Source organism: Ovis canadensis, chromosome 16, assembly GCF_042477335.2.
Source record: "Ovis canadensis isolate MfBH-ARS-UI-01 breed Bighorn chromosome 16, ARS-UI_OviCan_v2, whole genome shotgun sequence".
NCBI classification, from domain to species: domain Eukaryota; kingdom Metazoa; phylum Chordata; class Mammalia; order Artiodactyla; family Bovidae; genus Ovis; species Ovis canadensis.
Window position 1 is genome coordinate 64,042,539 of NC_091260.1, and position 13,213 is coordinate 64,055,751.

At 36.0% G+C, this 13,213-nt stretch overlaps 1 protein-coding gene across 3 annotated transcripts in view; it reads left to right on the forward strand.

Annotated features, from left to right (window-relative positions):
* CDH12 (cadherin 12) overlaps positions 1 to 13,213 on the forward strand; it is a 1,193,930-nt gene that overhangs the window by 393,954 nt on the left and 786,763 nt on the right. For all 3 annotated transcript variants that reach the window (XM_069556583.1, XM_069556584.1, XM_069556582.1), the window contains exon 2: positions 1,228 to 1,307. The gene's annotated coding sequence lies outside the window, so the exon portion shown is untranslated. The remainder of the gene's footprint in view (positions 1 to 1,227; positions 1,308 to 13,213) is intronic.

Consider the following 13,213-nt stretch of genomic DNA (forward strand, 5'->3'; position numbering starts at 1 on the left):
TAAATAACCTATTTTGCAGGTCAGTCTCAGGAGAAGATTTAGAAGCAACAATGTTCCAGAAGCAAATGTTTAGATCTTGGTATTTACATATACTAAGTGTTTAGATCTTGTATTTAGATCTTGGTTCTTTATACTATTCTTCAGTGAAATCATCCAGCATCCTTGAAATATTGCTGAGTCTAGGGCATATAATATTAGCATAAGGCTATCTTGTCATATCAGAATGTGAGGAGGGAATCTGACATTGTAAGCTCAATCAACAAATGAATGTGGTAAGTCTAAAGGATACAAAGTCAAGTGAAAGAACTTGTGAAGACCAAAGCTGGAAACATTTGAGCAACAAAAAAGATAGTTTAGTTTTAAATTATAAAACAAACACAAAATAAATATCCATGAGTTTATGCCAATATGCATAAATTACTGTATGAAGGAATGAACACAAACAAATGGGAGCATAGACAAATCTTTCTTGCGGAAGATTTCCAAATATATTTTGTAGATATTTCTCTCTTGAGGAGGTGAACTTCCTACCCTTCGAGCATGGACTGCATTCAGTGTCTTGTTTCTGTTGGGCACAGTATAGAAGGGAAAACAGAAGTCACATTACAGTATAGAGTTTAGACAAACACTATTTTAGTCAGTTAAGCAAGATTAGTATCAACAGTAATAAGTTATCTTTGACATGACCCCCTTGATGTGAAATGATAAGAATTATTTTATCTCTGTGGTTTTACTCCAAAAACTAGTCTCATGAAAAGAAATTAGATCATTCATCCCCCTTGGTCCAACCATGAGAAAAATATCAGGCAAATTCCAATTGAGGGATATCATATAAAAAAAAATGCTTGATCACTGCTTTTCAAGACCCATGAGGTCAGCAAAAGCAAGGAAAATCTGAGAAAATATCAGTGTCCAGAAGATGCTGAGGAGACATAAAGACTAAGTTCAGCATACCTGGAACAGAAAAAGGACATTAAGAGAAAAACTAATGAAATCAGAAAAATGTATCTATATCGGTTTCAGTTCCTGTATCACAGTATACCAAAAGTTGTGACCAATAAAGCTATTATATGTAAAATGCTAACAATAGGAAAAATTAGATGTAAGGTATACAAGAACTCTGAACTCTCTTTGAAACTTTAAGTAAATGTAAACTATTCTAAAATAATATATTTTAGAAAAAAAATATATTTAACATGACAATTCTGTACATGTTTGTCTTTCCAGCTCTATTCAACTCTGGAAATACAGTCCATTTGGAACTTGATAGCACTTTCGAGTTTTATAGGATGTCAGCTTTCTTAAAGGTAAGTGACATTTAAATATCATCAAGATGTGTGCTTTTTACCTCAATAAATATTTTAAAATCCACCTTATTTTTAAAACTTCTTTACTGTTTAAAATATATTTCATTAGAAAATAGAATATTCAACTGTTTATATGATTACAGGTAGTTGACATAGAATGTCAGAACCATGAAACCTAAGTAACCATTTCTTTTAGCAATAATTCTATATTTTTAAGCTACTTCATTTAATTTTTCTCACAGTTTCAATTTACATGCAGATTTGAGAAGACCTAGTGGATATGTACTTCCTAAAGAACATAAAATTGATTTTCTTCCTTTTATATTCTTTTTTATGACACTTTGCCTAGTCCTTCATAATTAGTGGCTATTACATTCATTAAATGGAATATATCTTATTTCAAAGCCAAACCTCAGATAAAGCTCTGACACAGGAAACAAAGAGACAATGTCACAGATTTCCTTGTCGATATTAATATTAATATGGCAGAATCTAGTTCAATTGTCTTTTTGGAGGGCAATTGTAGGCTGTTTTTCCATTGCTGATGAGAAATATAAACCCTGAGATTTAGACTTTTACAGTTAACCTTCTAAAGACAATAATTAAAGCATAGCCTTGACACTCCTTGCTTGGTAAGTGTAGTATCTATTCTTATGCCACAGTCAAAACAAGGTTCTTACTCTCAGTTCTCAATAAGTGATCAATTAAGTTTAACCATGATATAATAGCTCAGAAAGAAAAGGTTAAAGACATAAGGCAACTATGTAATTAAGCTAATGTGGCTTTATGCATCTTGCTGTGATATTTGTTCAGATTCACTCAACATGCTCATATTTAACAAATAGAAAAATTATGCCTTTTGTTTTTAACTTTTCTATTTTGAAATAAGTTCACTCAAAAAAATTCTCCTTTATCTATCTTTGTAACATCAACTGATTTCAATTTGTCAATTTTGAATAAAAACTAAACAAATTTTAGGTAAAATTTTTCAGGATAAAAACTTTGAAATAAAATTATTAGCCATTTTATATTTCAAGTGCTACTGATTCCTAATCCTTATTCATTCATTTATCCTTCAGCTTGTTCATTTATCCTTCAGTTTGTTCCCATCATATTCATATCTACTTTATAGGATACATTTTGTCTTTACTTTGTAGAATCCTTCTTATTTTCTATTTTAAAGAAAATTTGAATAGTTTATAAATTTCTGATTTTAAATAATATCAGGGTGGGCATTTTCTTCCATAACTTCAAGGATTGATAGGGTAAAAGAGGTTAGTACTTCAAACTTTAGTCCTGTAACCAGCAACTTATCCTTCTTACATAACCATCAAGCTAAATATTACTTGTGATCCAAGACTGAGTAATAAACATTTAATACTATGCCATTCTAATTATTAATGCAGGACTTTGTGTCTTTTAGTTTAAAGCTTAATGAAGCATTAAAATATCCAAAGATCCAAGTAAAAGAGAAACATACTCTTCTTAAATGTCCTTTGGTTCTCTCTGTGCTATAACCGAAGATTAAAAAAAAACCCAAATATATCAGTTTGATAATCATTTTACATAAGAATAGTCTTTAGATAGTAACTTGAGAATGAGTAACTTTTAAAGAATTAGAATGTTCACTTGTTTTCAACCAGGAGAGAGTCCAATTAATGCAAAAGACATTTGAATACAATGGCTTGAAATTGTTTTCTGTTTACTATAAGGATTTTCATAAATTTTACATAAGAAAGTAGACCTGAAATTAATCTCAGTGGAATGATATAATCAAATAGAGTGAGGGGATTGCCTGGTTGTCCAGTGGTTAGCACCGGATGCTCTCATTGCCATGGCCCAGGTTCAACCCCTGATTGGGGAACTAAGATCCCACAAGCCATGTGGTATGGCAAAAAAAAAAAAAAGTGACATCCAAGAACGCTGAAGATATAGATGTCAAGGCAAACAAGTTTAATATTAAAATACTTGTCTGCAATTAATTTAATTTTGAATATGTTAATGAACTGGGGTCTGTTTGCAATCTTAGTGTCTCCTTTTGTAAATATTTTTCTGAACAAAGATGAGCAATCTGTTTCTACGTTAACATTTTACAAAATTTACTGTCTGTTCTACTCACTGCTTACTTATGTCTATGATTGCCTCACAAGTAATTAATTTATTTTTTTATAAATTATGCCAAAATTAAAAAAAAGTAAATCATGAATTTGTCATATGATCCAACAGCACTCTTTGATTATAGATTCCTTCTTTGTTTCAATTTGAAAAATGTTATTATTGCAGAGAAGAAGTTTGAATTGGGATTCTTTCTGCATGTTTTGTTTGAAAGAGAAGAGCATTTGAGCTGGTTTTAAAAATAAATTCTTACGTATATGGAAATAAGAGGGTATAAATGTATAAAAGGCAGGATGATATGTATTATTTCATATGTGGTGAGTTTTATAATATTTGGAACATTAGAGAATAGAATGCATATCACATCTGAGGATACCTGGTGAATAAATCTAGAAAAGTAGTCTCAGATAAAGAAGAACCTTGGATGAAATATAAAATCATGTCTGTGCTGGGTCTTTACGTTTCATGTGATGTGGAGCCATTTGTTCTTGCAGTTTATTTTTGAATGTAGAGAAATGACCTAATCAGGTGTGTGTGTTTGTGTGTTTATGTGTTTATGAAAATGATTGCTGGTAATGCACTTGGGGATTGTAGTCACATATGTGTGTGTGTGTATATATATATATATGTGTGTATATACACATATATATGTGTGTATATATATATATATATACATACACATATATCCTTATGTCTAATTTTTGGAAGCACCAACTTCATCTTTGTGTCTGTTCCCTAGAATACCTAAGACAATTACTTGTATGCAATCAGTATTCAAAAGAAATTTGTCAGTTTGGAGGTATATTTAAGTAGTTTAGGGTTTTAACTAAATCTAATCCTTAAGGATTCCTTTCGCACTTCATTTCAGAAGGACCAAGAGGTGAAGTGCGATTGCAAATGGGAAGTGTTAGAAATGAGTAGACACACAGAGGCAAAGAAATCAAGGATCTGTCTTTAAAAATGAAGTCTTTAGGGAACTGGTATGAACAGCAGGTCCTGACATTAAGAGCACACCCTCTCTCAGCAGTGACGAGGTGAAACAGAGACTGATGCACACACAGAGGGAGCAGTGGATCTGCTCAGCTAGGACTGGATTTGAGCATATCTGGTTTTAGGGCTCACAACCTCCTTCTGAGTTGACAATCAAGTTCAAAAATTAGCTGCAGAGCCATCTGTTTAAGAAAGAAATACATTTTGTAAAGCATTATTAGAGAGCATTAAAAAAAGAAAAAAATTGTTAGTGTAATTTTTCCCCTGATGGGTTATTGTTTGAGTTGCAGATAGCACATCTAAAGAAAATAAATGCTGGAATATTTCTAATTTGAGGTAATTGTCAAAGGTTAGACATTTGAAACATGTCTGTTAGGACTACACAATGGACTTGTCACTGGGAATTATGATTCATCATCTACACAGAATCATAAGCAGAGAAAAGAAAGGAGAATACACAGCAAGCTGACTATTTCAGCTTAGACTCTGCTAGGCTTTCTATTCTGGAGAGAGAATTGTTCCAATTACTCATGATTTCCTGATGCTTCCAGGATATTAAAACAGCGATATCAATAAGAAAAACATGATCTAAAAAAAAGATACCCATCTTCCATGGATTTTCCTTCATATAGTTTTCTCTTTGTTTGCTCAATGTTTGGATTTAAAGAACCACAGGATGCTCTTGAAGTCTTGCATGATTGGAGACTCAGGTCACTTGCATTCAGTTTATTCCAGCACAATTTTCAAGCTAATTTTAAAGGTCACATTTCTTCTGAAAACCTAAAGGTGATATTTCCTAAATAAACAAGAAAGATATAAATAAATAGGAGGTAGGTTTTTTCCTAGCTTTAAAGTAATGTTGTTTATATGTCACGCTGCTTTGATGTTATATGACAGGTCATAATTCAGGTCAATGTTACTATCATTCAGGTTAACTTAAAATTTCTTCAGTACCCCAGCAAATAAAAATGCACTTGGTCTTTGTTCTAACAAAAAAATGTCTTACAGGAGAGATAGAGAGAATGCTTGGTTATGGTCTGTGGGACAGCAATCCATAATTTACTTTGCAGATGTCTGTGTAATTTAAGCAGCAGGCAGAACAACCACACAGTTGTAGCTGCTCTGGGGAAAGGATACCAAGAGCCTCATAAATCATGGTGAGGATTAAAAGCAATGAACATTCATCTTCTTAACCTCGTAAAGGCAATATTGGAAAGCAGAGGATTAGAACACACAGAGCACGCAATCTTTATGCAGGGATAAAAGATGTCAGAGTTTTTAAGTCTTCTCTCAATTAGCATTGACCTGCCATTTGCAAGTCAGCAGAATATAATTTTAAAGTTGATTAAAAAAAAAGGTCCCTTCCACAACAAAATAATTTGAAATAGAGTAACTGATGAGATATATTTCGAGCGTATATTAAAAGTGGAGTCAACTTACGGGAAATGCTAATCATTTTCTTAGATTGAAACATGCTTCTTTTTGACAGTATATGGAAAATAACCTTAAAATACCCAGACCCAAATGATCTTCATGTGTAGTTGAACATGTTTAAATAGAGAAATGTCATGAGAAAATTGTTACTTTAGAATAGTCAAATGAAGCAGATAAAGACAGCTGGGTCTCTTCTATAACATTTAGTAAACAAATGGCCTGTTACTAATTGTTTATATTTGAAAAATTAGTATAATCAAAGGCCTTTGGATAGAAATGAGTAAACTGTGCACAGTAAAAGGTTTCATTTTTTTTTTGAAGATAGAAACCTTAATCAAATTTAAAAGCTCTTGAAAAGTACTAATTTTTTTAATTTCCTCAGTATTCTCTTAAATCAGGATCAGGATACAACTGAAATTGGCAACTTTATAAAAACACCAGGATAAGGAAGAGAATAAAGAAAATCACTTTTCAAGGATAATTTGAACCTATTGAAGAGATACAAATAGATTCCAGTTTCTGATTCCCTGGTTTAATATCAAATATCCCTTGGCAAGAATTCTTTTAGTGTAGCCAATACTTAATTATCAATTTGAGTTAAGGAAAGCTACAGTACTGTGGTGCTTCCCTGGTAGCTCAGCTGGTAAAGAATATGCCTGCAATGCAGGAGACCCCGGTTGGACCCCTGGGTTGGGAAGATCCCCTGGAAGAGGGCATGGCAACCCACTCTAGTATTCTCCCTTGGAGAATCCCATGGACAGAGGAGCATGGAGAACTACAGTCCATGGGGTCTCAAAGAGTGGGACACGACTGAAACACTAAGCACAGCCCAGCACAGTGCTGCTAATCCAGAGTGGCTGATAATTAAAGTGCATATATATATACATACACACACACATATATATAATATACATATATGTACATATTTATACATATATACACACATATATACATATATATATTTATGTTTATATTCAGCTTGAAATGCATTTTGTGTTCATATTGGAATGTGGCCTTTTGGAAAGTCACACCACCCAGAGTTTGAAAACAACCAGTGTAACTAGCAGATCTTTCAATTTGGGCTACTTCTGTCCTGGATGAACTCTCTTCTATACCCCATACTTGGGATAACAAAATTTCCTTCTATTTGGCACCCAATCCTATACTATTCCAATTTAGTTCAAATATCTTTTTAGCTACCAGTTTTCCATCCTCTGGAATGGTGATCAAGTACCACATGAATGATAAAAGCCAGTGTAATGATTTTAGAATAAAATAACTTTATTGTATTATTAGTGCAGATTAGTGAAAGTTGCTCAGTTGTGTCTAACTCTTTGTGACTATACAGTCCGTGGGATTCTTCAGTCCAGAATACTGGAATGGGTCACCTTTCCCTTCTCCAGGAGATCTTCCCAACCCAGGGACTGAACCCAGGTTTCCTGCACTGCAGGTGGATTCTTTACCAACTGAGCCATTGTAGCTTACAGAGTGTATGGAATATTAACAGTTGCCATATTCCTGGCTCATCCTCCTCCTTACGAATTCTATGCTAAATGTCAGTTCGCTCCACTTCTATTTTTGAATCGATCCTGTTATCATCATTCCAGGTGTCAGTATAATAGTATACTAGTTCAAAGTGTGATATGAAACAAAAGTGAAAGTTACTCAGTTGTGCCTAGCTCTTTGCAACCCCACAGACTATACCCCACTGGCCTGTAATTCACCAGGCCAGAATACTAGATTAGGTAGCCTTTCCCTTCCCCAGGGGATTTTCCCAACACAGGGATGGAACCCAGGTCTCCTGCATTGCAGGCGGATTCTTTACCAGCTGAGCCACCAGGAAACCCATATTGTGTTGTGTATCATTGCATTTAGTTGTTCTGTTATCTGCTTTCTAAAAATATGTGCTGAATTTCCCAGGGCAAATTCAAGATAAGGAGGGCGTAGAACTTCGAGACTCAACTAGGCTTCTTTGTCATATAAACGAAACCTAGTAATATGATGTCAATGGGAGAAATTTATTGTATATTTTTATGCTAAAAATAGGATAAATCACATTTGACTTCATACCCACCTTCTCTTTAATCATAAAATTATAGGTCCCTGAGTTTGCTATAAACAAACTGCTATTTTAAAAGTACAAATATTTGCATCTCTGTTTCAGTTCAGTTCAGTCACTCAGTTGTGTCTAGCTCCTTGCAATTCCATACCAGACTTCCCTGTCTATCACCAACTCCCGGGGCTTACTTAAACTCATGTCCCTCGTGTCCGTGATGCCATCCAACGATCTCATCCTCTGTCATCCCCTTCTCCTCCTTTCTTCAATCTTTCCCAACATCAGGGTCTTTTCCAAAGAGTCAGTTCTTCACATCAGGTGGCCAAAGTGTTAGAGTTTCAGCTTCAGCCTCAGTCCTTCCAATGCGTATTCAGGACTGATCTCTTTTAGTATTGACCGGTTGGATCTCCTTGCAATCCAAGGGACTCTTAAGCATCTTCTCCAACACCACTGGTCAAAAGCATCTATTCTTGGATCCTCAGCTATCTTTATAGTCCAACTGTCCCATCCATACATGACTACTGGAAAAACCATAGCTTTGACTAGATGGACCTTTGTTGGCAAACTAACGTCTCTGCTTTTTAATATGCTGTCTAGGTTGGTCATAGATTTTCTTCCAAGGAGCAAGCATGTTTTAATTTCAAGGCTGCAGTCACCATCTGCAGTGATTTTGGAGCCCAAAAATAAAGTCTGTCACTGTTTCCATTTTCTCCCCATCTATTTGCCATGAAGTGATGGGACCAGATGCCATGATCTTCATTTTTTGAATGCTGAGTTTTAAGCCAACTTTTTAACTTTTCTCTTTCACTTTCAAGAGGCTCTTTAGTTTCTCTTCACTTTCTGCCATAAGGGTGGTGTCATCTGCCTATCTGAAGTTATTGATATATCTCCCAGCAAACTTGATTCCAGCTTGGGCTTCATCCAGCCCAGCATTTTGCTTGATGTACTCTGCATATAAATTAAATAGGCAGGGTGACAATATACAGATTTGATGTACTCCTTTCCCAATTTGTAACCAGTTTGTTGTTCCATATCTGGTTCAGACTGTTGCTTCTTGACCTCCATACAGATTTCTCAGGAAATATGCACCTTTGTTTACATATCAAAATTAATTTGAAGTTATGATTAAATATGGAGAATGGGCCAGAGGGGAAATATATATTGAATGTATTATAATATTTTTAAGTTATTTTTTTATATTTCAAACACATATGTGAAGTGGGTGACATATAGATAAAGATTAATTCACTTTTCCTCTTTATTTTTTCCTTAATAATCTTCTCCCTAATTGCATGAAGCATCCAGTGCTTGGTATGGAGGGGATAAATTATCAATTAACAGATTAATTTACTCCATAATAGTATTGAAAGTAATTTGTATGTTATTTTGTGTCAAGAACTATCTCTGGGTAGTGTATACATTTGTGAAAGGTATCATTAAAGTTTTTCACGTTGGTGCTTACATTTTAGTGAAAAGAGTACAAGGAAACAAATTATATAATGTGTAAGTCATATTTAAAATAGATGATTGATCATCTTTTTAATCAACTTATAGAAAATGAGAAATGTGATGTGGAAAATTGGCTGAGAAGAGTGAAAGAGGAAGTTCCTGTGTTGTAGAGCAAAGAGAAAATAGTATCTTGAAATACTGAGAAACACATTTAAGAGAAAATCTTACCAATAAAAGAACATTTGAGAAACTTAAGAGCAATGTGAAGGTAACCATGAACATATTTGAAGAACAGCATTTCAAAGTCAACTGCACATCCCAGGGTGTCAAGGTGGGAGCTACTTGATACTCCTGATAAACCTGCCTGGTGGAAGCTCTAGGGGAGTGGAGAGGGAATGCAGGAAGTGAGCTCTGATGGAAGGTGGGCCTCATGGGCAAGGCAAGAGCTTTGCTTTTTACTCTGAGGGACCCCAGAAGGCTTTTGATAGACCTGATCAAAGCTGGGCCATGATGCATTTTATTTGTTAAGGGAACTCCTCTGGCTGAGGCACTGATGATCCACTATAGAGGGATAGCCCAGGAATCAGGGTGACTCACTTCAGGTGCGTACCTTAACACAGATGTGCAGTGATTGGAGCTGGAAACTGGGATGCCTGTGTGCATGCTAAGTTGCTTCTGTCATGTCCACCTCTGTGTCCCCCCATGGGCTGTAGACTACCAGGATCCTCTCCATGGGATTCTCCAGGCAAGAATACTGCGGTGGGTGGCCATGCCCTCCTCCAAGGGATCTTCTCCACCCAGGAATTGAACCCATATCTCCGGCAGCGTTACCCCTGAGCCACTGGGAAAGCCCAGTAAGAGGGATACAATAGACCAAAGTGTTCGAAGGAGGAAGATTGAGACTAGATTTTTGCTCAGTGTTCTGGGAGCTTGAGAAGATGCTTGTACAAGGTGGACACCCCTGCAGCCCCAGGAGAATGATGAGGCTAAAGCAACATGATTAATGGGGGAAGGGCCTGACAGAGCTGAGAATAGATATGTTTATTAGCTGAAAGCAAATCAACAAGATATAAAAAAAAAATAAACTCTGGGAAGCTAGACTCAACATATCTGAGCAGATGCCAGTCAGCCCACAAGGCAACTTCACCACTGTTCTATGACACTCTTTTTCCTCCCAACTCTACATCACATGAGTCCCTTCAAACTTAAATACAAGCCCAGAGAGAGCTATGAAAGAGTGAACAGTATTTCAAAGACCCTGATATATATTTTCTCAAACTGCTTAAATTTTTAGACCTGGCCAAATTTTAAACTGGAGATGGGGTTTTGCATGACAAAAGTCACATCAGTTCTGAACACAGAGGCATGTAATACTGCAAATATAATCCATGCTTTCAATTCATGGTACTATGAAAAGAATACCTATGACATAACTTCTTATCACGGGGGGGTCCTTGGCTAAAACTAATCTTAAGTAATATATAATAGTTGAATTTTTAATAAGTGCCCTTGGTGAAAATATAGGTAGATAAAATGTAAAATATGTACTTTTTATAGTATATGTAGGTAGATTTGGGTACAAGGTCTTTTCAAACTTATTTACTATATGCCTTAGTAATGGAATTACCTTATGAGATGCCTCAAAGAAGAGTTATATCCTTGGATCTCACAAATATATAGTTCTTAGAAGATCAGAGCAAGGTGATAATATAGGAAAGATTATAATTTATATTTATAATAAATTTGAGGGACCTAAATGATTAGTTTATAATCAGGACACAGAATAACTCCTTCCAACTCTTTAAAAGTCTCAGTGTTTAGCTTTGGTACTTAGAGTGGCAAACCATATGAGCTGCTTGACTAATTTCCACTAATGTCATGCTCTGGCTTCTGTAGAGACTTCACAGTACCCAAGTGATAAAGTTGTCATCAAAACACTTTAAGCAGTTCTAGTGGCCTGGCCGTGATGTCCAGTGTTTCACATTCAGTGGTCAATACCCTCTATCAACATTTCTTGATAATATTCCTGTTATCTCTGTGTGTAGGGTTTTTGTGTATGTGTGTTTGTGCTTAGTTGTGTCGAACTCTTTGCAACTCCATGGACTGTACCCACCAGACTCCTCTGTATATGGAATTTTCCATGCAAGAATATTGGAGTGGGTTGCTATTTCCTACTCCAGGGGATCTTCCAAGCTCAAGGAATGAACCCACATCTCCTGTGTCTCCTGCATTGCAGGCTGATTCTTTATCTGCTGAGCCATCTGGGAAGCCTCTTTATTTGTAGACTCAGGCAAACTGAGTTTCATCGATTTTTTTTTTTTTTTTTTGCGAATTGACTTACTTTGAAAGTGAAAGTTTCAGTTGCTTGGTTGTGTCCAACTTTTTGCAACCCATGGACTGTTGCCCACCAGACTTCACTCTGCATGGGATTCTCCAGGCAAGAATATTGGAGTGGGTAGCCAGTCCTTTCTCGAGGGTATCTCCTTGACCCAGGAATCGAACCAACCCTGCTCTCCTGCACTGTAGTGGTGCTAATGGTAAAGTATCCACCTGCTAATTCAGAGAGAGATGGGTTTGATCCCTGGGTTGGAAAAATCCCCTGGATTAGGAAATGGCAACCAACTCTAGTATTCTTGCTTGGAAAACTCCACAGAGGAACCTGGTGAGCTGATCACAGAGAGCTGGACATGACTGAGTGACTAAGCATAGCACAGTGATGTCCTTTATGGCTTTTTGTCTTATTCTGATTGTACCCTTGGGATTTCTGCATCTTCTGATCCTACAGCCTTACTTGGTGTGGCCCTCTCTTCTCAATTCCTTGTAAGAGCACCCTTAGCAGGCACAGCTATCTCACAAATCTTACTTCTTATAGCTAATCATGCTGCTGGAATAATGGGGGAGATGTAGATGATTTAGGTCTGATATAAATTTGTCTTTAAGCCTTCTTGGATTCTTGTGCCATTTTATTCTCATGCAAATGGAGACATGCTTGTGGTTCATGGATTAAATTAAAAAAAAAAGAAAAAGTCATACACATTCCAAACTACCAAGAAAGGATTATAATAATGTGGCATAGGCCAAAATAAATATACATTGTTTCAACACTTTTCCCAGAGCATGCAATTCAAAGTCAAAGCCCACATGCTTATGTCTTCAAACGTGAAACACATCATTCATTATATAATTAACAAAGTTGTGTCTACTCCATTGGGCCATTTAGCATTGCCTGTATAGTTTGTGTTCCCGTATATTTTCAATTGACATCAAACTGTAGAAGGTAAGGCATAGACTTTCTGCTAGATTCTCTATATTTGAACCCAGATAGCCATTTATTAGTACTATGACTTTGGAAATTTTATTTTACCACTCATGCATCATTTCTTTCTTTCTAAAATGTAGACTACTATAGGTCTAAGAAGAGTATTATATCTCACAAGGTAGTTATAAAGGTTATATGCATTTATATTCGTATACCGTTCTTATAAATAGTTTGAACTGTGTCCATTGTGTGGTAAATCAGTTCAAGTCATTATTAATAAAGAGGCTATGTTTTGTTTTCCTCTTTTCCTCTGGAATTTGGAGAGAACAGAATATGCTCTTCTGTGTTTCTCTGACGCCAGAAATCATGTGTCTCCTTTCATTTCAACATAGCCACCTATCATTGTTGATATTTTAGACACTGCATACCAAGTTGCTTCAGTTGTGTCTGACCCTTTGCTACCCTATGGACCAAAGCCCACCACGCTCCTCTGTCCCCATGGACCGTAGCCTGCCAAGCTCCTCTGTCCGTGGGGTTCATCAGTAAAAAAAATACGGAGTGGGTTGCTATGCCCTCCTCCAGGGGATCTTCCTGACCTGGGGA